Here is a 27,357-nt window from a genome sequence, read left to right on the forward strand (position 1 = left end):
CTCACTGCAGCACCCGACGACCCACCACCCTCATAGGGATCTTTCTCCCTGCAGCACCCGCAAACACCCCCCCCCCCACAGCGGTTCCACAGCGGATGGGGCCGGGCGTCAGCAGGGTTACTGTGACTGCAGTTACTTACCCTACTTGCCCGGCCGCCGATCCGCTCTCCCCTGCTCTGCTGCTGTAATCATGCTGCTCCAGAGTCCTGGCTAGCCGGAGCAGCTTCCGGTTTTCACGACCGGCCGCAGAGCAGCAGCAGCCCCCTGCCTGTCAGCCAGCCCCGGGACAGCCAACGACAAGAGGTTTATTGGACCGGCCCACCGCACCGGGCACAACACTCCCGCGCCCGACCCTCCTGGGCTGCTGTTACCGGTGGGCTCCCTCTTCATCATGGGACACGGCTTCTTCTGCCGCCGGCTGCTTAAGGTGTGTGAGGGTGGAGTGCAGGGTGGGCACCGACGGCGAAGGGGGCGGGCGGCTTTTCGATGGCCTCAGTGACAGGGGCATGTCTTCATATTGGCTGAAAGCGCACCCTGTCACTGAGGCATTTGGGAAGGTGCCGCTTTTACTAGTTTTTCAAATGGGCTTTTACAGCCCTCTGCTTATCCCCGCCCACTGCCCACCTCCGGCTTCCAGCTTTTTATAAGGGGCAGCTGGAGGCACCGCTTTCGGTGCCTCCAATCATTTCCACACTGTATGCAACAATGAGAAGGATTAAATTAATATAAAAAATATATTTATGACACAGAATATGTGTCATAAGTATCTTCTTTGTATTATTTTAATCATTAATGACAGGGGAGGCACTGCCTCCCCTGCCTCCCCTGACTGCACGTCCCTGACGATCGGGTGCAGTGAATACCCGGTCCCCTGCTGGCTCTCCCCGGGTGCAGCCTGTGTTGCCTGGCTCCAGGGAAGCCCACCTCCCCCCCCCCCCCACATACGTTCTGGGGCAGGCAGGCAGACTTCCAATTCCCTGTATGCCGCCGTCCTCAGGCTCCCTGCAGCGTCTGCCGCAGGGGTTCACATTCACTGTCAGGAGCAGCGAGTCCCTGCCTCATTGAATACTGTGTCAGCGAGGGCTGGCAGCGAGGGCTCCAGCCCTCCGGAACACGGCGAATGTGCAGCGAATCCTAAACAGGATTCGCTGCACATCGCGATTAGGGACATTGAATACTGCCCTTTGTTGTAATTCTACTTATGGCATTTTACCTGTGCTGACATTACTTTAAACATGCAGCTTTATCGGCAAGTCTGTAAACATAACAATCACACTCTGATCAGAAGACAAACTACTCATCGCTTCTCAGATGGTAACCACTGCAAAAGGGTAAGAGCGTAATGGGCTTATTTAAGTAAAGGATAACTCCACAAACAAGTACAACATAGTTTTGGATTACAATGAACTAGACATGTTTACCTTCCATCCTCAATTCAAACAGCATCCTCCAGGTTCCCGATGACTCCAACTTATGTTTCCTGCACACTTTTATAACCGTGAAGTATGCTTAAGACACCCTCTCTGCTTGTTTCAAACCGTCTGAATATAAAAAAGAATTAGATGATCATAAAACTGAGCATGCAGAACCCTAGCAAATGCAACATACTCTGCCAAAACTTATATTTTAAGTACAAACACATCACTACTGTACATAATATATTCAGTATATTATGTAAGCCACAACACTCATATATAGTAATTGTGATCCCCTGTTTTCCCTGTTTTTTAAGTCTTCAAACCAAGATGATCAGCTTGATGTTTTGAGGATCACAATTATTTTACCAATTACTGAAACTGGGAATAAAACCATTTCGAGTGTCATGCTCAGCACAGGAAGAAACACTGCATAAGCATTATATGTTTCTGAATGATTCCATTACCCATAACAGATAGTGGTATGAAGATCTATGTGGGTTATTTATTTATTGGTGTTTATTTAAAACCACAGTATGCTGAATAATATGTTGTAGAGATAACTAAACAGAATTGGTCTCATGAGTAAAGCAAAGATGTGCTAATAAAGGTTGAGTATCCCTTATCCGAAATGCTTGGGACCACGAGCATTCCGGATAAGGGATTTTTTCGGTTTTTAGAATATTTTTTTTTAGGCTTATTTACCTGTCCCCTGATGGTGTCCGGTGGTCCCTCGGCGTCCACGCAGTCCCCGGGCATCCACAGCAGGCCTCCGGCATCTGCTCTGGGTCTCCAGCGGTCCCAGGAATGCATTGCGCGGGTGTGCGCGCGCACTGGTGACGTCACCGGCGCGCACGCACACTCGCGCAATGCATTACCTAGGACCGCTTGAGGCCCTGGAGAAGATGCCGGAGGCCTGCTGTGGACGCCCTGGGACTTGGTAAGTATGAAAAGAGGGTTAGGGGGGTAAAAAAATAAATCGAATTATTTCAAAAATATTTGGAATAATTCGGATAATGGATACACGGATACGGGATACTCAACCTGTATCTTAAAGGTACTGCAGCCAGGCTGTATTTGTTTTCGGTAAGGCCTTACAGCATAGGTGCACAGTAGCTGATAGGATGTGCACCGCCCACTTTTCGCGTTTTGGCTTTTAAGTTCTGATTACCTTCAGATTTTGGGTTCTAATGGGTTTTGCCAAAACACCATCTAAACGTTTTGGTGGTTGGGTTTTGGGTTCTGATTTTTTTTTTAAAAAGCATAAAAACTGCTATAATTTTTTTTTTTTTTCTCCTACGCTATTATTAACCTTAATAACATTCATTTCCAGTCTATTCTGAACACATCACAATATTTTTTTAGGGCAAAAGGTTGCACCGAGGTAGCTGGATAACTATACTAAGCCCCACAAGTGTGCGGCACAAACATGTGGCTCATCTAGGAGTGGCACTGCAGCGGCAGACAGGATGGCAGTTTGAAAAATTAGGCCCCAAAAAGACCCCTATCTGGCTTGATCGTGTTTACGATGTGCAGCCGAGGAGTAGTGGGCGTTTCGTGCAGCACCAAGTTGTTCTGCAAGTGTGTATCTGTTTTTGTCAGTTTAATATCCAATAAGACCCCTATCTGACTTGATTGTGTTTACGACCAGCCAAGGAGCAGTGGGCGATTCGTGCAGCAATGCAATAGCTTCACTGCAGAGCTGCAAAGGAATGGAACCTACTGACCAGATATAACCTGGTATTATTTATATGGCAGTAGTTGCACCAGTAGACTGGTATTATTTATAGGGCAGTAGATGCACCAGCAGAGAGGTATTATTTATATATGGCAGTAGATGCCACAGTAGATTGGTATTAATATTTATATAGCTGTAGATGCACCAGCAGATAGGTATTATATATACGGCAATAGATGCACTAGTAGACTGGTATTATTATTTATGCACCAGTAGAGAGGTATTATAAATACAGCAGTAAATGCACCAGCAGGGAGGTATTATATATTTATATATACGGCAGTAGATGCACCAGGAGACTGATATATATATATATATATATATATATATATATATATATACAGCAGTACAGTAGATGCACAAGCAGAGAGGTATTATTAATAATTTAATATATATATACGGCATGAGATGCACCAGTACACTGGTATAATATTTATTTATATGGCAGTACAGTAGATGCACCAGCAGAGAATAAGTTTACTAGTTATATAAGGCTGTGTAAAATTAAATGCACCAGCAGGAAGGTATTATAGAGCAGATGCACAAGCAGACTGGTATACAAGTGGTTAACAACACATAACAGTGCTCATACACTGAACTGAAGTGGCCAGGTAGTACTGGCTGGGCTGGCAGCCACTGGCAGTGCAGACTCGGAGCACACACACCAGAGAGCAGACAGTGGCACTAGTAGGCACTGGCAGGTGCCCCAGCAGCTAAAAAAAGACAGCTCCCTAACCTACCTAACCTAACAAAACTATGCACAGTCACAGACTCCTATCCATAAACCTAACAACTCATGAGTGACAAATGGCGCCGGATTCTCGCGGTTTAAATAGAGGTCCGGATCTTGTGAGAATCCGGTGCCGGGCAATGACGTTTTGCCTGCGTGCCCAGATTCGAGTCAGGCGGGAATCTCCGAGCGCCGCTCGGATCTGGGAAATCCGAGCCCGCGCATCTCTAGTAGTTGATGTTGTAGGTTTCATATCAATGAGAGATCCATAATCAAAGATTAAAAAAAAAAAAAAGCAAACAAACACATACAGATGGAGTCGGCCTCCCTCTTGCTGGTGAATCGCCAGATTGTCTCCGCTGGCGATCCGCCAGCGGAGAGGCGCTCCATCTGATTGAGACGCGCGTGCAAAGACCAAGACCTGCAAAGACCAGGCCGTCTCCATCTGTATATACTTTACATATGGGGATTTCAGGAGATGGACACCAGGCCCCCATACAGAGATGTGTGTCCGAAAACAGTCCCTGCTACTATGACAGTTACTAATTGCCAAACAGACTGTATTCCAGAATATGGAGCACAGGGCTAAATGTAACAAGGGTAATTATGTTGGAGAAATGGTATCTGTGGCACTCTGTAAGAAATAATGTCCATGTGTGCTTTACCGTTTCTTTTGCCAGTCGTGTCTGAACCCTTGTCTTCGCAGAGAGATAAGTAGCACCAGTGTTAATACCGCTGGATTGATAAATGACAACAAATTTTATACATTAAAAGATTTATTTATGACACCAAAAGAATTTGCAATATGGCTTCTGATAACTAAAATACGGTCTATACGGTTCTGCATCAGAGATTCAGAGTACAGATGGAGCCCTCCCCAGCCAGCCATCTCTGGATAGCCATGGTGAGCCAAGGCCTATTGTTCTCAGCTGCAATACAATACATAGAACAATACAGTATGGGATTATCAGAGTAATCCTAGTACTCAATCCTAATAAAGGGCTAGATGAGGATGGCTCTATCTGTATATCATTTATTCTCAAAACATCATCATGTCACGGTTTATCTACAATGGAGGTTACACTCTTCGAATCATGGCATCCTAGAGCATCAGAATCAGTCTGTACTGGTTTTCAAAAGGGGCACAAAGGATAGTCCCTGCTCTGGGGTGCCACATATCCCTACCGTGCATCAGCACTAAATTAATGCATTGTGACTGCTCACAGGCATTGCCAGAGTAAAGGTTTGTCTTGCTTTGCCTCGCTTCACCTTCACATATGTGGCTCTTGAATAAATTTACCTCAGTTTTATGAAAGTCAATGGGGCGTATTTGTAAATACCTAAAGAAAAGCCCTGATATGTAAGTATCATTTTGTATCACCACATTACACAGACATAAGAAATGAGTTATTTGGGTATTCTAATAAAAGCAATCATGGAGGAACATAACCAATGAGTCAGGCCCTTACCTGAGAAGTGTAAAGAGAAAAGTGATTGGTTATTCAAAGACTCTACTTCCAAGAACTGGGCCAGATGTACTAAGCTATGTACTACATGATAAAGTGGAGAGTGATAAACTACTAACCAACCAGCCCCTAACTGTCATTTCAAACACAGCCTTTAACATTGCAGGAGCTGAAAGCCTGGTACTTTATAACTTTCCATTTTTATCACTTTTCAAGGCAAATCGCTAAATTTGAGTCTATAGAGTCTACATAAATCATGGCCGCCACATTTCTGGCTGGCCTCTCAGCGAGAGGGTAGTCAGCTCAGCAAATCAGTGGACAGGGACAGCAGGCGTGATGTGTGCCAGGCATGGGTGAGACTTACTGGTGTATATTACAGGCATTGTACAGCAGGGGGCAGAGCCTTAATGTCTCAATTCTGCATGAATCACTTCATCTGGTCCCCACTGACCCCTCTGTCTAATGGGGTTGGGATTCGGTATGGAATTCCGGTGGTCGGAATCCCGGCGTTCAGAATCCCGACGCCGGAATCCCGACTACTGAAATCCCAACAATTGCCCCCCCCCCCCTTGCAGACTTGCTACGCTCGTCACGCAGCGGGCCCGGTGCCTCGCAATGCTTGGCACACTAATTTATTCTCCCTCTATGGATGTCGTGGACACCCACGGAGGGAGAAAGTGTCGGGATTTCGTCGGTCGGGATTTCGTCGGTCGGGATTCCGGCGTTGGGATTTTGAATGCCGGGATTCCGACCACCGGGAAACTAACCGCATCCCGGGGGTTGAGGTGGACTTGTCTACATTTCAGGGCATTTTGAGGGAGCCTCCTGGCCATTCCAGGAGGTTAGGCGCGTATTATATAAATGATGTTAACTAATTTACACTTCATAACAAGCAGCAGTTTTTTTTTTCAAAATACAGCGATAAGCACTTTTGTTATATAGGAGTCTGGATTTTAAGGTCATTTGCATATGTCAACTATCATTATACCTGCTCTCAGAAGTCATTGTGTTATTTTCCGTGTTATTAATTCTATGGTATTTGAAGTTGTCATATACAAGAAAAGGTTAATCTGTCTCAGTAACCTTTTTAATTATTCTGATAGGTCAAGACTATCTTCACAATTACGGAAACCTGATGACTGCCTGTTAGAAGGTGAGAAGGGAAAAGAAAATGTTTGAAAGTGCACTGTGTAGTCCAGGCATGTGCACAGCAGCACAATAGAAACGTCATATGATGTCAGTGCCATGTAAAACTGCCACTCAACCATAGCAAATGCAGGAATAAAGTGCTTTATATAATGTATTGAAAGCATTTTCACCAAGGTCAACGTCTCATAGACATGTACAGGAAATGTAACATCTCCAATTACACCAATTGTAAATCTTGGAAACCTTGAGAAATAACTTTTATAAATGGATATGGCCATACGGGTATAGCAACAAATTGCACTGAAGCTCGAGAAAATAATTGAATGATTTCGAGATTGCATCAGTATACAAAATACATAAATAAACTTTATGTTTAAATATTCATGTTTAATTTATTTTAAACCTATTTAACTATTTTCTGTATTTAGAAACATCCTGCATAATAACAAGGGGACATATGCACTGACAAGGGGCAGAGGAAAGTGTGGCCTAGTGGATATTGGGATTACAAAGATCCCTTCTAAAATAGGCTGCCGCTCCATAAGAGCCCTGACCCCTACTCTACTAGTTCATGCGTCCCGATCTGTCGTAGGCTTTAGCAGCCATCCGACCTGCTCTGCCCTTCCACTTGCTCTGCCCCAAGCTCCCACTGATCCCCTGCCCGTATCCCTGAAGTGGACATGGGCAGGGAAGCCGCTCCCTGCCACCTTGCTGACGGGGACGCACGAGTGAGTGAGATGCTCATGGGTCCCTGTCAGATGGAGCTCCTGTCCGCCAGCAGAGGAGATCTGGTGACCCTGCAGGTTGGCTGACAGACGCTACATCTGTAGGTTGACAGTCACTAGGTCGACACATGAAATCTGTCGTCATGCAAAGGGTCTGCATTGTTATTAAGTCAACGCAAGAATTAGGTCGACATAGACATGGTCAACATGGAGCAGGTGGACATGAAAAAGGTCAACGTGAGTTTTTCATATTTTTATTTTTAAAGGTGGTTTTCATACTTTACTGTCCAAGTGGGCATAGAGGGAGAATACAAAGTGTGCCAAGCGTAGCAGTGCACCATGCCCGAAGCACGGTGAGGGGAGCGAGTCATACGAGAGGACGTGGTATACTTATACGGTGTCTATGTCGACTTTCGACATTGACACCAAAAAACACAAAAAAGCTCATGTTGACCTTTTTTATGTAGATCTTTTCCATGTCGACCTAATGCTTGTGCCAACCTATTTCATGTGTCGACCTAGTGACTGTCCACCTATAGTGGTCGACCTAAATACTGTCAATCCTATTACCCTTAACCCTTGGAGAGTGATTCAATGGAAAGAAAAAAGGAACCAATCAATCAGCTCCTAACTGTCTGTCACGACCACCATGTCTGCTACCCGTTCCCTCTGTGCTATATCTAGCCCTAGGTCCACTGACAGTGTATCTCCTGCCCTGGCGCTCACCGCCGCTACCAATCCTCATGCTGGTAGTGTGCATGCTGTCGTGCTGTCTTCGCAAGGTGACAGCGGTGGTTTGTGCCTCTGTGCCGTGCGGGGTCTGGATGGCGTGGGACCTGAGCCGCCATGATGGGTCCGTGTCAGGTTAGGCCTCTGGCTGGACACGCCGGCTGCAGCGCATCCGTGCAAATCACCGCCGGCTGGTTTCTGTCACCACTTCTGGCGGCGGCCATCTTTTAGGATCCTTCAGCCTACGCTGCGCGGCTTCATTCAAGTGTCAGCCAATCACGACGCAGCTTCCCCTTCAAATACTGACTTGCCGGGCAAGACCGGCAGTCAGTACAATGATGTCTATCCGCACGCATCATTGACTCTCCCTGGCTGACTGTAGTTACCACTGCAGTTCTTGCGCCTCTGGTGAAGTTCCCCTCCGGTATCCTGCTGATCGTCACACTGCCTGAACCATCCCATCATGGATCCCGCTGCCGCCTATACGGACTGGACAAGGTTAACCCCCCAAAGGGGTAATATCTTTCTCCTTATTCCTGACGGATATTCTCTGTGGTCATCCCTGGTTTGCAGCTACGAACTTATTCAGCACAGCTTCTCTTGGACTTCACCATCCAATCATCCAATCCTTCATCCAATCATCCTATCCTTCATCCAATCATCCAATTCTTTATTCAATCATCCAATCCTTATTCAATCATCCAATTCTTCAACCAATCATCCAACCTTTCAGTTGTCCAATTATTCAATTACCAATCATCTTCAAGCTCTTCAATGAGCATTGTATATTATTGACTTTATCAGTTACCAATAACTACAGTTTTATCATTGTGTCATTATTCATCTTCTGTACCGCAGTATCTTCATTAAATAAGGTTTATTTTTATTCAATTGCCTTACTCCCTTCTGTCGTTAATGCAACAAACCCTACATCAAAGCACCCAGCATCCGTTACACTGCAGCTGGTGCTTCACGAAATGTGACACTGTCTAACACAGGCATGTCCAACGTTGGTCCTCCAGATGTTGTGAAACTACACATCCCAGCATACTTTGCCACAGTTTTGCTATTAGAGAATGCTAAAACTATTGCAAAGCATGCTGGGATGTGTAGTTTCAAAACATCTGGAGGGCCAACGTTGGACATGCCTGGTCTAACACATCCTGTAAAATAGTCAATAGAATGAGATCCTGCACCAAGATTAATGTGAATACATATTTACAGATACATATCACAAACAGAATGTTATTGTACTTAATAATTCAATTAAATAATAATAATAATAATTCAATAAATTCTGTTGATGATACCCACTAATTCCTGTATACATAAAAATGGACTAAAGAAAAAGGAATCAGTTACCAAGAGAATGTACTCAATCCCTTCTTAATATAGTATTGAAAAATGTGATATTCCCTCATTTTACACAAAAAAAGCTTATTATATACCGAATAATCATTATTTGGCAGTGAACTATAAGGAACATAATAAAAAAAAAATTATAGAGAAAAAGAAAAATGTAAAACAAAGGTTAATTAAATCTAAATAAAATATTAAGTCTAAATTCATAAATGTATTGCATATGTAAGTATTCGGGTTGCCAATCCCAGGATCGGAATCGGCGGGATCCTGGGTTTTGGCCCTAAATTTGCAGGTAATTTATTCCAGAGATTGGAGTTTTCTATCCTGGGATTTCAGGATTAGACTGAACATGAGCAGTCTAATGCTGGGCATCAAAGGATATACTAGGACTGTCCCAGAACTTGGGGGCGCTATGTCACGAGAATGCTTGACCTGCAGCTGTTCGGTGAACGGGGTAGTTAGTCCCGTATAAAATAGAATGGATGCAAAAAAGGTGAACAGCGCAATAGTGATGAGAATCGATATAACAATTTATTTAATGGCAATGTAAATCAAAAAAAATAAAGAATATACAATATATAATGGAGATAAATATAGATGCGGTGGAGAGAAAAAAAAATATGAATAATAAATAATAATGAATAAATAAATATGAAAAATAAAAATAAAAATGAACATGGAATTAATGTAAAAATGAAAGTAAAAATAAAAGAATAGATAAATATATAATAAATGATAAATAAAAAATAGGAGACTGCAGATAATGCATCGAGAATCATGGGGGAGGGAGGTAATGATATAAAGACTTAGGTGTTTTGGGATTTAGAGTGGTACAGGATAGTTTTGTTTATGAGTTTATATAATGTTGTTGAGCTCTACCATCTCATTGAGGCCCTCTGGGTAAATGGTATTGAGGGCATGCATCCAGAAGGCTTCCTGTTTGCAAAGTCTCCTGAATCTATCTCCTCCTCTTATCGTAACAGATACATGTTCAACACCTATAATGGAAAGGCTGGCAGGGTCTCCTTGGTGATGTTCAGAAAAGTGACATGGTATGCTGTGTGTGGCTAGGCCTTTAATATGCCCCTTCAGTGTTCGAGGAAGCGAACTTTCATCTTCCTAGTGGTTCGTCCGACATATTTTAGTCCGCACCCACAGGAAAGTATATATATATGACAAAAACCGTATTGCAGTTTATAAAGCTGTCAATACGGTAGGTGTCATCGAGATGGTCTATTTGGGTGGTTTTAGTATTTCTAATATGCGAGCATGTGAGACATCTGGCTCCACCACATTTAAAGAATCCCTTCGGTTTGGATGGTAGCCAAGTAATAGGGGTCTCTATGTGGGAGGGTAATGTTTTTAGTTGGCTGGGGGCCAGAAGGGTCTTTAGGGAACGATTCTTTTTAAACACAAAGCGTGGTTTTTCTGGAATTCTGTTGATTAAAAGTGGGTCTTGGCGTAAAATATTATAGTTTTTCTTGATTATTGATTTTATCTGAGGACAGTAATTATTATAGGTGGATATATAGAGGATCTCTTTTTCTCCAAAATTTTGTTGGCTGCTGTTTTTGATTTTGGGCTCTAGTAGGGAATTCCTATCCAGGGCATATACCCTCTATTTTCAAATGTGGTAGACATGATAGTGGCTTGTTTAAGAAAATCCTGATTGTTTGAACAATTTCTTTTTAAATGGATCAGTTGTCCCTTAGGGATACTCCTCTTCCAAGGGGGGTAATGTTCGCTCCTATAATGAAGATAGGAGGATTTTCCCACTTCTTTGGTATAATTTTTTGTAGTAATTATATTGTCGATGATCTCTAGAGCCACATCCAGGAAGGTGATGTGGGTGGGGTGAAAAGTGTAGGTAAAGTGTAAATTATAATTGTTACAGTTAAGTGTCTCAACAAAATTAGTGGCAGAATCAAGGTCCCCATCCCAGATGAAAAACAGGTCATCGATGTACCGCCCATATAGTACCAGGCTCGCGCCACAGCCGCCTCCCCAAATGAGTCTCTCCTCCACCTCACCTATATAGAGATTGGTATAGCTGGGCACGAACCTGGTCCCCATGGCGGTACCCATGACCTGTAAATAAAAGGTGTCCAAAAATAAGAAATAGTTGTGAGTGAGGATGAAAGTGAAACAGTCTAAAATAAAGTAGCTGTTTTGAGAAAAGATATCATATTGTTTTTCCTGTACTTGTTCTAGAGGGTTTGGCGACCCACTACCCCTGATATCTTCACTTGATAGCTGCTCTTAGCGCAGTCCCAATTGTCATCTATTTAACCATTGTTAGTCTAAAATAAAGTGTTTGGTGTCCACTCCCAGGTCATTATCTCGGTCAAGTCTCCTGTTGATGACTTCCCGGCCTTTTGAATGAGGAATGTTGGAGTACAGACTTGTAACGTCCAACGTAAGGAAATTGTATGACTCTTTCCATTTCTGATTTTGTAACATTTTAAAAAAAGATGTGGTATCTTTTATATATGACCTGAGAGTGGACACCCGTGGTTGAAGAAAGGAATCAACAAAGAAGGATACATTAGAAGTGAGGGAATTAATACCAGAAATTATAGGTCTACCAGGGGGTGCAGTTTCATTATCAATTGTGCAATATATCAATTACAGTTTTTAATATATGTATTTTATGAATTTTTTATATTTTCATTGTCATTAAATAAATTGTTATATCGATTCTCATCACTATTGCGCTGTTCACCTTTTTTGCATCTAATGCTGGGCATCATCTGAGCACCAGCTCAGATGCTGCCCGGCTGTTCTCGATGCCCGGCTTGCGGCTCTGCGCAGTATGAAGGTCAGAGGTCACGCTGCGCATGCCGCGTCACTGCTGTCTGCTTCTATCATTGGACAGTACTGCCAAAATAGTCCTATGTTTTGCTATAAAAGGAGTAGCAATGTTAAAGATCTCATAGCTACGTCTGATCTAATTCCTGTTAGAACTTCTAATTGGTTGACACCTAAGAATGGAAGTTTGTGTAAATTGGTTGCCATTGGCAAGACCATAAGGACCCTAAAAGAAAGAATTGTCCTACATCGATCGCTAAAATGGCTTTTGTTTCAATTGATGCTAGTACTCCACCAGTTGCCAAGCATTTCTTCAGTGTAAAACACACTATGAAGGACTTTTGTTTCCTACCTTTGGACCACATCCCTCCATTATGGAGAGGGGGAGATCGGGGTCATCTTTTATTGCGGAGAGAAAGCGATTGGATCTACCAACTGAACTGTGTTTCACCAAACGGATTAAATGAGGAACAATCCTCACACTGTTTCCTCTGAACATTCTATTTTCTTTCATCTTCATTATTTCCTTATGTTTCTGTCTTGATTTGCATATACATTACTGGATTTTGTAGTATTTGTTATTTACAATATACACTTGCTTGGATGTCATGCATTGGGTCCCCAGAATTCTATATTGCAGGGCTGCGTCATTTCCAAATGATGCATACAGATGCTCTCTGGCGTGTTTACACTCAGTGAGTGCTATATGGCATCAGGTATTGGACCATGTGTTATGTAAATGCGGGTGAGCAATTTGTTTTAATTATTCCTTGATTGTATATGCTATATATATATATATATATATATATATATGCAAAAAACCAGAGAAGAGACGCAACCATGAGCATATAATTCAAGACAAATTTACTGCACAATAAGGCTCACGTACATTGAAGGTTTAAATGAATATGCTTGCCAGCCTAGTAGAAGCCTAATCTCGGTGGACCTCCTCGAATTGTGCTAAAGCACCGCCACTCAGCCGCAGACCCAGGGATCCTTGAACCAAGCCTCAGGACTTCGCCGCACACGATCGGGAGCACCGGGACCACAGGTGGAAGACAGGACGTCACTCCGTCAGCAAGAATAAGCCACGCCCAATGCGTTTCGACTACGGTCTTCGTCAGGGGCTTGGTTGAGGCTTGGTTCAAGGATCCCTGGGTCTGCGGCTGAGTGGCGGTGCTTTAGCACAATTCGAGGAGGTCCACCGAGATTAGGCTTCTACTAGGCTGGCAAGCATATTCATTTAAACCTTCAATGTACGTGAGCCTTATTGTGCAGTAAATTTGTCTTGAATTATATGCTCATGGTTGCGTCTCTTCTCTGGTTTTTTGCAAGTGTACTACTCGGATCTTGGTACGATCCTTTGGAAGAAGATTGCACACATTGACTGATACTGTGGACATATTTCCTTCTGAGGACTTTTGCACTGGGTATCTTGTTTTCCTCATATATATATATATATATATATATATATATATATATATATATCAGAATCTTTCTGTGGGTCACTCATGCTCCTGATGACGGTGAGACCACACCGAAATGGGCATGAGTGACTCACAGTAGACAGCCATATTGTTATTGGATCATGTTTCTGGCCTTTGGTAAAATCATCCTGCATTCATTGGACACTGTATTGATTTTTTTCTTCTGGACTTGTCCACTGTTAATATTTTTCCATGTATGGAATTAGTCTTTTTTACTCATATTAATTTTTTTATTTAAATTGAATTGGATGTGCTGGCTTCCAGATTATTGCCTAGTTAACCTTTAAGTGATTACAGCACTTCATGGATTGATTACTTTAGTGTGTATACTGCAATATACTGTACATACTGTATATATATGTTATATATTGCATACATACTGTATATATGTGTTAAACTTTGCAATAGTCATTTTTATAAACTATAAGGAAGTTCCTGAAAAGGAAATGCTGTAATAAGATAAGGAAAATAAGAAGGCCACCTCGCACACAACTGACCATTGTCATTTTGAACTAGGAACAGTGCAGTGCAGCTGGGCTGAGGGATTCCACATTTTACTAGATTATTAGAAAAGTACCGTAAGTACTTTGACATTTTAAACTAATGATTTTTATCACTTAGAAAACATTTAAAATGGTATGTTGTTTCAATTTAAGTTAAGCATAAAAATGTAAACCTTTATTATGTTTAATAGGCTAACCATCAATAAACCAGGATTTGATTACCCTAATTTAAACTGAACCATTAAAAGGGTATTAGACTGAGAATTCAAAGCAAATGATTGCTTTCTACCTTAATTCTCATACTGTACATTAGTTCAATATGAGTAAAAATGTATGTATAATGTTTAATTGTATTTGTCATTTTCAATTAAATATGTTATTAATAAACCTGGGCCGAGCTGGTAAAATTGATCCATGTTGCATTTTAGGTGAACTCGTTCACCCCTAATCCTAACCAAATGTATTGACTAAATTGAAACAGTTTACTACAGCTGAACAAATGGAATACTGGGGTAGATTTATTAAGCTCAGTGAAATGATAAAGTGTCTGGTTTTTATCACCGGCCAATCAGTTCCCACCTGTCATTTTTCAAACCAAGCCTGTAACTTCACAGTTAGGAGCTGATTGGCCGGTGATAAAAACCAGACACTTCACCAAGCTTAATAAATCTGCCCCACTGTACTTGGTTCTCTATATCATAGGGTATGCCTCAACAATAATGATTTCTATCAATCTCCTAGATCAATTCAGGCAGAGGATTTTTTGGGCATTTGCATCCCAGTCTTTGATAGAATTTAGGTAAATTATAGAATTTACATAATATATATTTATATATTTTTGTTTGTACATGAATAACAAATATTGAAAACATCATTTTGGTTGTATATCTATACATACTGTATTATAAAACTTTAAATGATGTGTATACCTGTTTTTGAGGAAAAAACAGTACCTGTAGGGTCTTTGTTTTTCTGTTTGTTTGTTTGTGTGTCTGTCTGTTTTTTCCAGCATTACACAAAAACTACTGGATGAATTTGGATTGCGTTTTCACTATTGTATAGCTAAGTGACCTAGAAATAAACTGAGTTTTGTATGTTCACGTTGCGACATCAGGAAAAATAACAATAAAGAAAAAAACAGCAATATACTGTAATGTATAAGCCTCTGAGTTCGACGGCAGTGCGGGATGCCGGCCGAACTCTGAGGTTTTTAAAGGGGCTGTCATTTACAAGGCATGGCTTTGTAAATTAGTGCCCCTTTAAAAACAATTTAGAGTTATTCCGGCATCCCTCACTTGGAGGCTATTACATTTAGCCGCTGACTGGGGTTCTTCTGTCATTTGCGGGTGACCCCTATTCTATGTCAAACTGAAAGTAGTAGAACAATGTTTATCTGAATGAAAATGATGTTACACCATTGGTTTTATGAGAAAAGCAACAAATAGAAAGCAGCGCTTGACAAATGACAAATATATAGATAACAAGTGAATGGGTAAAAAATTGGATTTAATTTTAAAAAACATTGTGGTTAAATAAAAGGAATTCCACATAATTATAAGGCATTAACACATGCACTGGACTGATAATAAATCCCATGTGAACATGTTCTGTAATAGTACCACACTGGTTGCGCTTGAGGAATGGAACCCAGAGCTCAGTCCTGATAGATCCAAGTTGGCAATGTTCTCACTAAGCATACGGCTTCAACATCCAGATGTAGTGGACTGACATTCTCTGGTGGGTGATTGCTGTGTCCAGGGAATGTGCACAGGTAGGTGAAAACCTGTGGATAGTTCCTGAGTGGCACCACTGACGCGTTTCACTGTAGTGGCTGGAAGCTTTATCAATGCCTCACTTCGGGTCACCGTTACACAATTATTCTTTATCCCTAAATCACATTTGCCACTATGGCATCACAATCATATTTGGCACTATTTGATTTTAACAACCCTACATTTAGAATGATCATCCGAGACTACATAGGTCTGCCATTTTTGGTTTGTCACTAGTGTAACTCACATTTATTTCAGTTTACATTTCTCTCTGCAAATTGCCTCCACTTTGATCTGCACCATCCACCCTGCACATAAGACCCTCTAGTTCTTTTATCTCTCTATCTTTTCACTATATTTAAGACAATTACTCCAGCTACAGCCTGCTATCCTCACCACGTACCCCCATTCTAACGTTCCGCTGCCCTGGGGTTTCAATTTATTTTGTCTTGTTTTGATCTCTGACACATAGCCAGTTCAAATCAGCATTACCATAGAACCTCCCTCCAGCAGTATGGCATAAAAGGCAATTAAGAGCCCACACAACCACACATGCAGGGGCTGTATACCATTAGATGCTGCCACCTTCAATCAACTAGAGAAGAGATGGATAGGCTCTCTACTAGCAGACACTCCTTGAGGGGTGTTTCCCACTTCCTACTCACACTCTCTTCAGCTAACCAAAACCTGATACATAAAAATGGCACAGTGCAACACACTCAGCATGAATAAGCCTACCAGACGAAATGCGCATCTCATAGGAGCAGAGCTGGCATCTTGATCTTGTGCATGGAATTAGGACTCTCTGCACACCACAACCGATAAGTATATATTTTGAATTTTCTAAGTATTTGCATTCCTTTCTTGGCATGGATAACTTTTCACATTGTCAGATATTACTACTTAGCAGTTACTACTAACTCCCTAGATGCATATAGATCCCCTTTACAGGAACACGTACTCCAGCATACTTATTATTTTGATTAACTACATCTACTGTATTCTTTCTGTGGAATCTCATTGTGGGGAGGGTGGACCTTGTCTCCTGCATTGGTTCCCAACAGGGGCGCAGATCCCCCCACAACACAAGATGTAAACAATCTTCCTGAGGTATCTCGGTTGGCAAAATGAGATACTGTGGTGTATATGTATCACATAGTAATATAGTAAAGGCCCCCATACACTAATGCAATTTTGGTTGGTTTCTCCCAATTACGATGGATGGGGCGAGAAGTCAGGTGAAAACCAACCCGAATAGTATGTGTTTGACATCGCACCCCATCTGCGATCCTGTGGGCATCAGATTACTCTCGGAGTTTGGACCTGCCTGCATGTCTGACTTTTGACACGGACCCTCTCCAGCGGCGGGGAATGGGGTCACATGCGATACATCACATGCATAGGGACCATGTATGATACATCATTCCGGGCAGCTCAAAAAGATCGGATGGCCATACACTGCTGCGAGAAATCGCAGTATTGTATGGCGACCTTAACGTAGTTGATGAGGTTTAAAAAAGGCATAAAGTAAAGTCTATCAAGTTTAACATATTTTTGATCTCCTGCAGTGTACAGCTTATATTTGTGAATGACTTAGGTGAAATTATTATACATTATAATTAATGGATATAACCCTGGATACTTTTTCTGATAAAAATATGTCTAACCCTTTCTTAAACTCATCAATTGAGTCTGCCATTACAACCTTCTCTGGTATCTTAACTTCTCTTAATACAGAGAAACCCTTCTTGCTAGGTGTGAAACCACCTCTCCTCAAACCGAAGGGGGTGATCGCGTGTCCTGTGTACAGACCTCTTGGTAAACAGTTCACCTAGTAGTTCTCTTTATTAATTTATTTCTATATATTAATTATATCTCTTTATCAATTTTGTTGCTCTTCTCTGAACCTTTTCTAGTTCCAAGATGTATTTTTTATGGAGTGGTGCCCAGAATTGTACACTGTGTTCTAGATGAGGCAATACCACTGATTTATACAGTAGCAAGTTACACTTCCCTTGCCTCTATGCCCCTTGTTATGCTTGCTTATACCGTATTGGCCTTAACTGCTGCTTCTTGACATTTGAGCACTGCAGCTAAGTCTACTGTCAATAAGCTCCTCCAAATCTTTCACCATTAATGAGTTCCCAACACTTACCCCATTTACTGTATAGATTGTACCCACACAAATCATGTCAGTACAATGCTTCCTGTTTCACTTCTTTACAGAGGAGAAACAGGTAGAGGCAGTAAAAAGATGTATTACCATCTCGGATGCCAGAGCAAGGGTGTGAAAAACCCTTCCAGTGATCACCGCCATATCCCTCACAGTATCTCAGCCCAGTGCTGATGTACTGTTTCTCACCCCTAGCTGGCTCATTGTGCATGCATCGCAAGATCTTTTGTGCAACCCGGATCCGGCAGTCTCAACAGCCATTGAAAGGGCTGCAGTGAATGGCCAATGACACCTGAAGCTGTATAAAATCAATAGCTGCAATAGGGTTAGTGCTACTCAGTGTTAGTTTTGGCAAGGATTTTCAATTAAGTTAAAGCCTTAGTCACTTTCTTAAAATATGGCTAAATTTAATGTCACATTTTTTATTTTGTCTTAGTCAAGCTTTAGTCAGTGGATCTTGACTAATGTTTTAGTCCAATTTTAGTCAATGATTTAGTTATAGGTTTTCAGTTTAACAATACTATAATGGATTTCTGAAGAATATTTTTTTTTTTTTATTATTTTTTTATATAACATTTTTTATTGATTTATCACAAGTTATTCCATAAACAAGTAACATCACAAGCTTACAACAGAGATTGCACATATTTGTTCCGCAGAGGTCCAGAGTATAGAAGTGTCAAAGTCATTGGTACTAGTTATATAGTCCGAGGTACTGTGTTGGGTGTCGGTCCTCCTTTTGTTGTTGAGCATTGTCAGCGAATGCTGATGTTGGTTTATTAGGAAACATTTTACCCATAATCATACATTTTAAGTTACAATACACGCTACTCCTCTATAACCATTACTATGTTGTATTTTTTCCCCTTCTCCTTATCCCCATCAATTGGGCATCGTAACTCCTGTCTTAAAAGGGGGCTCTCCCATTCGCTACCATCTCCATGTCGTACCATGTTGTGGATTTAAGGCTATTTCTCACCGCGTCTTTCATTTGTGCGCTAAGGGTCAACACATAGGGTAACCATGTGTCAACAAATTTGCTTGCTAGTTTTTCCTTATTTGTCATTGCTTCTGTCCAGTCCATTGTGAATAAATGTTGGAGTCTAGGGTATAGTAGCGATTGCGGAATGTGTGTGGTTTCTACCCATTGTGAAAGAATGGTTTTTTTCCCCGCTGCTGCTATTTTAAGCAGTAAGTGTCTCGTTCCCTTAGTGAGTGTCGCTTTATCTTGCCTGGTGTAAACGTTCCAAAAGACCCATTCCTTGTTTATCCTAAATTGTATATTCAATTGTGAATTAATATAGGATTGTGTATCCTCCCAGAAGTTTCTGACTATTGAGCATTCCCAAAGGCAGTGTAACATGTCCGCATTTGGTTCCTGGCATTTGAAACAGTTAGATGTTTGAGATTCACCCGTCAGAAACCTTAGCTTAGGTGTGTAATACGCTCTATGGAGAATTTTTTGATTCATTTCCATAAATGTGCTGGCCACTAAGAGTTTATTCATTTCCACATGGGAAGAGAGGATTTTATCCATTGTGATATTGGGGAAGTCTGCCTGCCATTTTAAAAGACCTATTGGTGGGGAGGTGATGTCTAATAGTTTTCGGGATCTAGCGTATATTTGTGATGTGGTCAATGCTGTCATAGTGTGTCTAACCCCTGAGTCTAGGTCATTATTTTTATCATGGTTCGTCAGTTCCCGTAGGAGTTTGGTGATGTAACTAGCTACCTGTAGGTATTGGAAGAGCGGGAAGGTGGCGTTTGGGTATTTTTCTTGTATCTGGGTTCTAGTTAAGGGTTTCCCTTGAGCCATGTCCGTGAATTGATATATGTAACGCAATCCTTGTCTATTCCATTCGTGGAAGCATGGGTGTGTGTGGAAAGGGCTGAAGTTGGGGTTTCCATTCAGCGGTAGAAATAAGGACTTGTATGTGTTTAATTTTTTGCTGATTCTAGTTGACCTCCACGCTGTGCATGTTGTATTTATTAGGATATTTTCTCTTAAGTCTTTTTCTAGTGAGTTGGGGTGTGTGTGTAGTAGCATTACTAGATCTTTATGTGGGCTAAAGGTTTGTTCTCGAGATCTATTGGTGTATACATTATTGCCTTTAATCCAGTCAATTGCTATCCTATAATTGGCTGCTAACGAGTAGCTTTTTAGGCATGGTAGGTTCACTCCCCCTAGGTCTTTGGGCTGTTGGAGTTTGAATAATGAAATTCTTGCTTTTTTTCCCCCCCATATAAAGGCTGATAGAGCTTTATTAAGCAGTTTAAGGTCTTGTTTCCTGGGCATTATGGGCAATGTTTGTATTACATATAGCAATCTTGGGAAGGTTATCATCTTATATAGGTGACATCTGCCAATGTAAGAAAGGGGTAGATTCTTCCATTTTTGAAAGTCCTGATATGCTTTGGTGAACAATTTGGTGTAGTTAAGTTCGTATAATTTTTCAGTGTCCGGGTGTATGGTTAAACCTAGATATTGTATTGTGTTTTCCGCCCATGTGAATGGGAACGTGTTTCCCCATCCTTGTTTTGATTTCGGTCCTATAGCCAGTGCTATCGTCTTAGTGTAGTTTAATTTAAACCCCGTTACAGATTCTAGTCTGTTGAATGCCGTTATTAGCGTGGGGATGGTCCGTTTGGGGTTGGAAAAGTATAACAGAAGGTCATCCGCAAAGGCTGAAAATTTAATTGTGTCTGTGCCCACCCTGACACCCGTCCAATCGGACAAGGAGTCAAAGTAACGCAACATGGGGTCTAATGCCAAGTTAAAGAGAAGTGGTGACAGTGGGCACCCCTGTCTTGTCCCTCTGTACAATGTGAATTGCGTAGAGTTTAGGGAATTTATAGTGAGGGAAGCTTTGGGGTCTTTGTATAGTGCGTTAAAGACGTGGATAAATTCCGGGCCGAATTCCTGATGTGTGAATACTCGAGTTAGATGAGACCATGAGATTCGGTCAAATGCTTTGTCCGCATCACAACTCAGTATTAGGTTGTCTAGTTCCCTCGTCAATTTAGTGTGTGTCAAGACTGCGATTAGTGTTCTGATGTTATTCACCGAGTGCCTATTTCTGACAAAGCCTGTTTGCGCAGGGTGGAGGATATCTGGGAGAATTAGCTGTAACCTTTGTGCCATTATTTTCGAGAATATTTTTAGGTCTTGGTTCAAGAGGGAGATAGGTCTGTATGAGGAGACTTCTGTTGGGTCTTTGTTTGGTTTAGGGATTAATATAATTCTGGCGTCGTTGAAGTGTTCTGGTGCCATGTTTCCTTTGAGGATGGAGTTATATAAATTATGCAAATGTGGTACAAGTATGGGGGAGAGCATTTTATAGTATGCCGCTGATAGTCCGTCTGGGCCAGGGCTCTTCCCTAGCGGAAGGGAGGAGATAGCTGTGGAAATTTCCAGTTCCGTGATAGGGGCTGTCAATTGTTCCCTGTCTGTGGGTAATATCTTTTTGAGCTTTGCCTGGGTCAATAACAGCTCTCCATCCTGTGTGTCTTCGTAGGGGGCCTCGTATAAAGTTTTGAAGTAATTTAGAAAAAGCTTCTCTATCTCTACGGGGTTTGTGGTAGTTTTTCCAGTATGTGTCTTCAATGTTGTGATGTGTTTGACATCTCTAGCCGCCTTAGTCATTGTCGCCAGTAATCTTCCTGGCTTATTTCCCCACCTGAAATATTTATTTTTTTGGAAATTTATGTCCATTTGAGCTTTCTCAGCACATAATATGTCATACAATGTCTGGGCTTCCTTAAATGAGTTTTTATTCTGGTCGTTTGGAGTGTCTATTAGGGTGGAATAGGCATTTTTAACCCTATCGCTGGCCTGTATGAGTTTTTCCCTAAGTTTCTTCTTTTGGTGGCTAATATATGATATGATGTGCCCTCTCATTACCGGTTTTGATGCCTGCCATAGGAGATTAATATTTTGATCATGCTCTTTGTTGTCCGTAAAGTAGTTAATTATGGATTGGTTCAGAAGTCGTTTGAAATCTGCTGAGTTTGTCATGTAATCAGGGAATTTCCAGTTAAAAGAGGTGAGTTTAGGGTCCGCTAGCTGCAATGTAAACCATACGGGGGCATGGTCCGAAATAAGTATATCTCCTACTTTGGATGTGATGACCCTGTGTAATAATGTTTCGGGAATGAGCCAGTAGTCTAATCTGGAGGAGGTGTTGTGGGGATGGGAGTAGAACGAGAACTCCTTTGAGGTCGGATATTGAAATCGCCATGGGTCAGTTAATTGGAAGGTGTCCGTGAGTAATGATAGACTAAGCGGGGGTCCCTTTCTATGGTCCCCTCCCCTCCCCCCTCTCGTAGCATCCAGTGTTGGGTTCATTACCACATTGAAATCCCCTCCAATAATCAGTGTACCCTCTGACCAACCTTGTAGGTGTGAGAATACATCAGAGAAGTATTCAGCGTTTCGAGTGTTGGGTGCATATAGACATGCTAATGTGAAGCGTTCACCTTCAATGGTTACCTTCAGAAACAAAAATCTGCCTTCTGGGTCTGCCCACTCTTGTGTGACCTCATAATTAATATATCTGCTAAATAAGATTAACACCCCTCTGGATTTTGTGGTGTACGAGGCTTGTTTGAATTCTTTTAACCAATTACCCCTTAAAACATTTGGGTCCCCAGCTTTCCAGTGAGATTCCTGGAGAAAGACTACGTCTGGTTTGTGTGATTTTAAATGGCTTATTATTTTTTTCCTCCAGTGGCGTATTTAACCCTTCAACATTCCAGGACAAAAACTTAACAGTTGACTTGGATCTATGTGTATCGTTTACCTCTCCGTTGTTCACCATATCTATCCTATACCTTGTCTGTGTTTTTCCCTGACAATATGGGCATTTACCACAGTATAAGTCCCTCCCCTGTCCCAGCCTTCAGGAGAGAAACATGTCTTCCTATGCAGTATGGTACTCTGTACCTCATGCTGTAATGACAACTTCTTTAAGCTTGTTAGAATATCCTTTATAAATATTATGAACCGTAATAGAACCTGAATTAGTGTTATTTTTCTTTTTAACTGAACCCAAAATGAGGGCCTAACTTGGCTCCTCCTAATATTAAATGTGCTAAACAAACAAGAGTTATTGAGCATGTTTATCCCATACGACACAGTGCCTTCCTCGAACCTTAGTAATATAAACAATAACCCCATCAACCCCAAATAAACAGTAAGACTAACATAAGTCATCAAACATATCAATCGTCTCTTCCACACCCTCATTTTCAGATGCGATTATAGACATTATAGTTACGGATTCTCCGGATGCAAGGGTCTCAACCGGAATCTGCTTCTGGCGAGCGTGCTCCAGCCTCATTCAGTGACTGCAAGAAGTTCTTTGCTGGTTGTACTTCGTCGAAGTAGATTGGCTTGTCTTTATAGATAACTCTTAGTTTCGCTGGGTACAATAAGGCGAATTTCATCCCGCGATCGAATAGGTCTTTGCAGATCGGTGTGAATTCTCGACGGCGCGTTGAAACTTGAAGGGAGAAATCTTGAAAGAGTAAGATTCTGGAATCCTCGTAGAGTAGTTCTTTTTGCTTCCTGTAGGCTTCCAAGAGTCTCTGCTTATCCAAGTAGTTTAGCAGTTTGAAGATGACTGGTCTTGGCCTTTGTCGTTGTGAGGGGGTCCTTTCTGGGCCGATTCTATGGGCTCTCTCGACGATGATGGGGGTGCCTTGTGTAGGGACATGAAGGGCTTGGGGCAGCCACGTGGTCACTAGGTGCAGTAGCTCTCTGGGTTTCACAGATTCGGGGATCCCGATTAGACGCAAGTTATTACGTCGATTCCTATTTTCCATATCTTCCATTCTATCCTGTAATGCCTGTGTCATGGAAACTTGGTCATTAAGAAGATTTTTTGCTTCTTGCAATTCATCTTCCAATGTGGAAATACGCTCTTCTGCCTCGTCTAACCTGGTCGCGTGTTGCTTTAGCTGGTTCACCGCTGATGTGATGGCTTCTGTGAGCGGAGCCAATTTGGCGTCCAATAGCGGGGAGATAATATCAGCGATTTCTTTTGCTTTCTGGACAGACGAGGCTTCGTATGGTTGTGAGGGATCGATGTCCGCTAAGGGATCTTGTGGGCTAGGGGAGTGGTGTGCCATTGGAGAGCTGACTGTCTGTGATTTGTCTTTCTGTCTGCCCGAGTTTGCAGTGGATCCTCTCTGGGCCCTCTGTGATTTTGCTACATACTTTTCCATGGCGGCAGCCGTCCGGGTGCTTGTTGGGGTGCCCGCCGATTGTGGTGTCTTGGTGGTGTTGGGGGGGGGGGGGTCGCCCCACCTGTCTCAGTGTCGGTGTGTTCGGTATATGTCCCGCAAGGGTTTGGACTGGGCAGGGTATCCTGCGGGTCCCGGCCGCTCCCCAGGCCTTTGTGCTTTTGATATCTCTCCCTGTCGCTGTACAATGTCCGGCCCGCCGGGACACCTCTCCTGCGGTCAGGGGGGGTTGGTTAGGCCACGGGGGGGGGCTGCCGCCCCAGTCCAGCCACAGGTATATGCTGCCAGCCGGTGTGTGGCCCTGTGGGGTGCGGGTATCCCTTTGACTTTATGCGTGGTGCAGGTCTACCCAGGGCTCCACTCAGGCGACTCTCTCCCCAACCCCCCCTCACCTGCCAGTTGCGTTGGTGCTACCGTAGCGCGGTCCCAGCAAACCGCCCTACTGTTAAACTGTTAACCCGAGGCGTTGGTCTGCTGGCTGTGGGGGAGCGCCGTCTCCGGCTCTGTCCCCAATATGGCGGCGGGTCTCCTCTGTGTCGGCCGCGGCTGGTGACGTGCAGCTCGTTGGGGGGGGCGGGCGGGAATCGCCGCTTGGCTGTCTGGGGCTGTGTGGCTGCGGGTCGTCGGGGAGCCTGTTGCCTTGTTCCGCGGTTCGGGGGGATGAGGGAACCGGCCGTGTCCTCTTCTCCTTGCCGTTCCCAAGATGGCGGCTGCCTCCTTCGCGGCTGGTTATGTGCGGCTCTCAAGGGGGGACGGACAGGAGCCGCCGCTTGGCTGCCCAGGTCTGTGCGGCTGTGAGTCTTCGGGGAGCCTGCTATCTTGCTCCGCGGTTCGGGGGAGTGAGGGAACCGGCCGTGTCTTCTTCTCCGTGCCGCTCCCAAGATGGCGGCTGCCTCCTTCGTCGCGCTGCTGCAAGCGCTCGGGTCCGGTGTAATAGGCGCGGTGGAAAGCCGGGGATGTCTCCCACTTGTCCACCTGTATCTCCCACGCTGATGGGCGCGTGTGACGGTGTCGGGCGCTCGGTGTGATGGCTTGTCACCGAGGTTTCAGGTACCCGCCGCGGAGAGCTCGTCTAAGACGCGACTACTTCTCTTAGCCGCCCACCGGAAGTCTCCTCTGAAGAATATTTTAATTAAGTTATATACCTTTAACTATTTGTTTAGTCATTTAGGTATCCAAGAAGTGCAACACAAATGCTATTTCCTTCACAACAGGTATATTATTTTCTGCAAATATCAATTCAAGAATACAGTACAATAGTTTTTTTCAATTAAAAATGTGAATTTAAATAATGAAACTATAAAAATACAACCTGCCTCTATACAAGTAAGCAGCAGTAGTAGTAGTAGTAGTAGTAGTAGTAGTAGTACAATACTAGTCTACTGCAAAAAATAATGCTGTAAGGCTGTGTATTATAATATACGATGTTTTAAGATGTATATATTTTCCTATTATGTTGAAAACCACAAGGTGCAGATGTAACAGCAGGTTTTAGAAACGAGGCATAGCTACACATATATGCAAAGTGTATAAGGAAGTACAACCGTATATGAAGTCGAGGCTTGGACCTCAATACAACGGCGCATGTGCCAAACAGATTGATGCTGGAAAATAATAATTAAAAACGCCCATGTGGGCGGCGCCTGCCCCGATAAATACGAGCAAGGGGGCACATACAAGCCATCTGAGGAAGCCGCTGATACTCCAAGAGGCGGGGAAACGCGTCACAGGAAAACCCTAGCTTGTCATTTGACACTCTGAAAGTACCCTGCTGGGAGACCCGGAAGCCGGAGCAGCGTGTTCGGAGACAAGGCTGACAACGCAAGCAGCCGTGAACCCTCTCCAGGCGTGGGCGACTGAATAAACTCCCCTAACAGTGGATTACAAAACGGAGCATAAGTATACTTATTTTTGCATCTATTCATTTACAAGCTTTCTAACACCTTCAAGCTTTGCATGTGGCTCTAATGACTGAGTTATAATATCTGGCCGGAAATTAACCCCTGATTGTGCCTAACAGAAGTATGTCTGCTTAAAATGCTATTTAAGCCTCTGTTATCAGACTAACATCACTTTGCACAAAAGACTGCCAATTACTAACCCTATGCCTGCTTCAACTGTTGATAAAGCCTTGCAACAATAATATATGTGCTTCAACTGTTGATAAAGCTTTACAATAATATATGTGCTTTATATGAAGATACGAATATAATCTCTGCCGGGCTATGCAAATTGCATCTATTACACCTGGAGATATTATAAGATAGTTGCTTATGCACCAATAGGTTTTCTTAACCTTTCAAGTCACCGGCCGGTGCTTTCAGTTTTATAAATGTTTATTATGATTATTGTTAATTAAATTTGTACTTTTACACAAAATTGTGTGTTCTCAGTGTCCTTTAGCGCCGCCTACCTTCTTTCTATTAGCAATCTTTTTAAGGAGGGTTGAGTATCCCCCCTAGACGGCAGCAAGGACACACTAATTTTCCAGCGCTCTGCTATCCATTTCTTCTTTCTGCTTTGTAAACTCCCCCTTTTTAGGGGAAAATACTCATTAGCAGAGCTGCAGGAAAGACACACATTTATATAATTGTTCTATATTATATAGATTTTTTAATTTTTTCAATATGTCGCCATTGTTATGTATGTCGGAACGTATGCTTAGAAGAGATACTTATCTAAAGGGAAACCCCAATAAGGGAGCAGCTGCTCCCATAAAAGAATGCCCAGATATGCATAAATTGTTCAATAAACTAGAAAACTTGTGCATGTCCGAGACTCGTCATTGGTGGGACCAGATCACCCTCCAGAAGTATCTGGACGGTGATCTGATTCCAAGAGGCTTGAGAATCTTAAAATCATCCACATTCCAGGATGATCAGGAGTTCACAAATAAATGGAATGAAAATCTCGACACCTGCTCAAAAAACCTGATGAGGCTATTAATTAGCCAAAGGGAAAAACGAGTCTTGGAGATGCAGGGTGAAATAGAAAAGGTTTATGAACAACTAAAAAATTTTGAAAAAACTCAGGACTATAGAGAAAGAGACAATAGAG

The 27,357-nt window shown here is 42.6% G+C and overlaps 1 long non-coding RNA gene across 3 annotated transcripts in view; it reads left to right on the top strand.

Annotated features, from left to right (window-relative positions):
* Positions 1-27,357, top strand: part of LOC146080952 (uncharacterized) — a 63,968-nt gene that overhangs the window by 18,237 nt on the left and 18,374 nt on the right. Inside the window, exon 3 of one of the 3 annotated variants that reach the window (XR_014475039.1) lies at positions 6,453-6,502. The exons of 1 other annotated variant lie outside the window; for it this stretch is intronic. This is a non-coding gene — a long non-coding RNA (uncharacterized LOC146080952). Of the gene's footprint in view, positions 1-6,452; positions 6,816-27,357 lie in introns of those variants that run through there. One more of the 3 variants, XR_014475037.1, reaches the window with a different exon arrangement.

Source organism: Crinia signifera, chromosome 5, assembly GCF_055691185.1.
Source record: "Crinia signifera chromosome 5, ASM5569118v1, whole genome shotgun sequence".
NCBI classification, from domain to species: domain Eukaryota; kingdom Metazoa; phylum Chordata; class Amphibia; order Anura; family Myobatrachidae; genus Crinia; species Crinia signifera.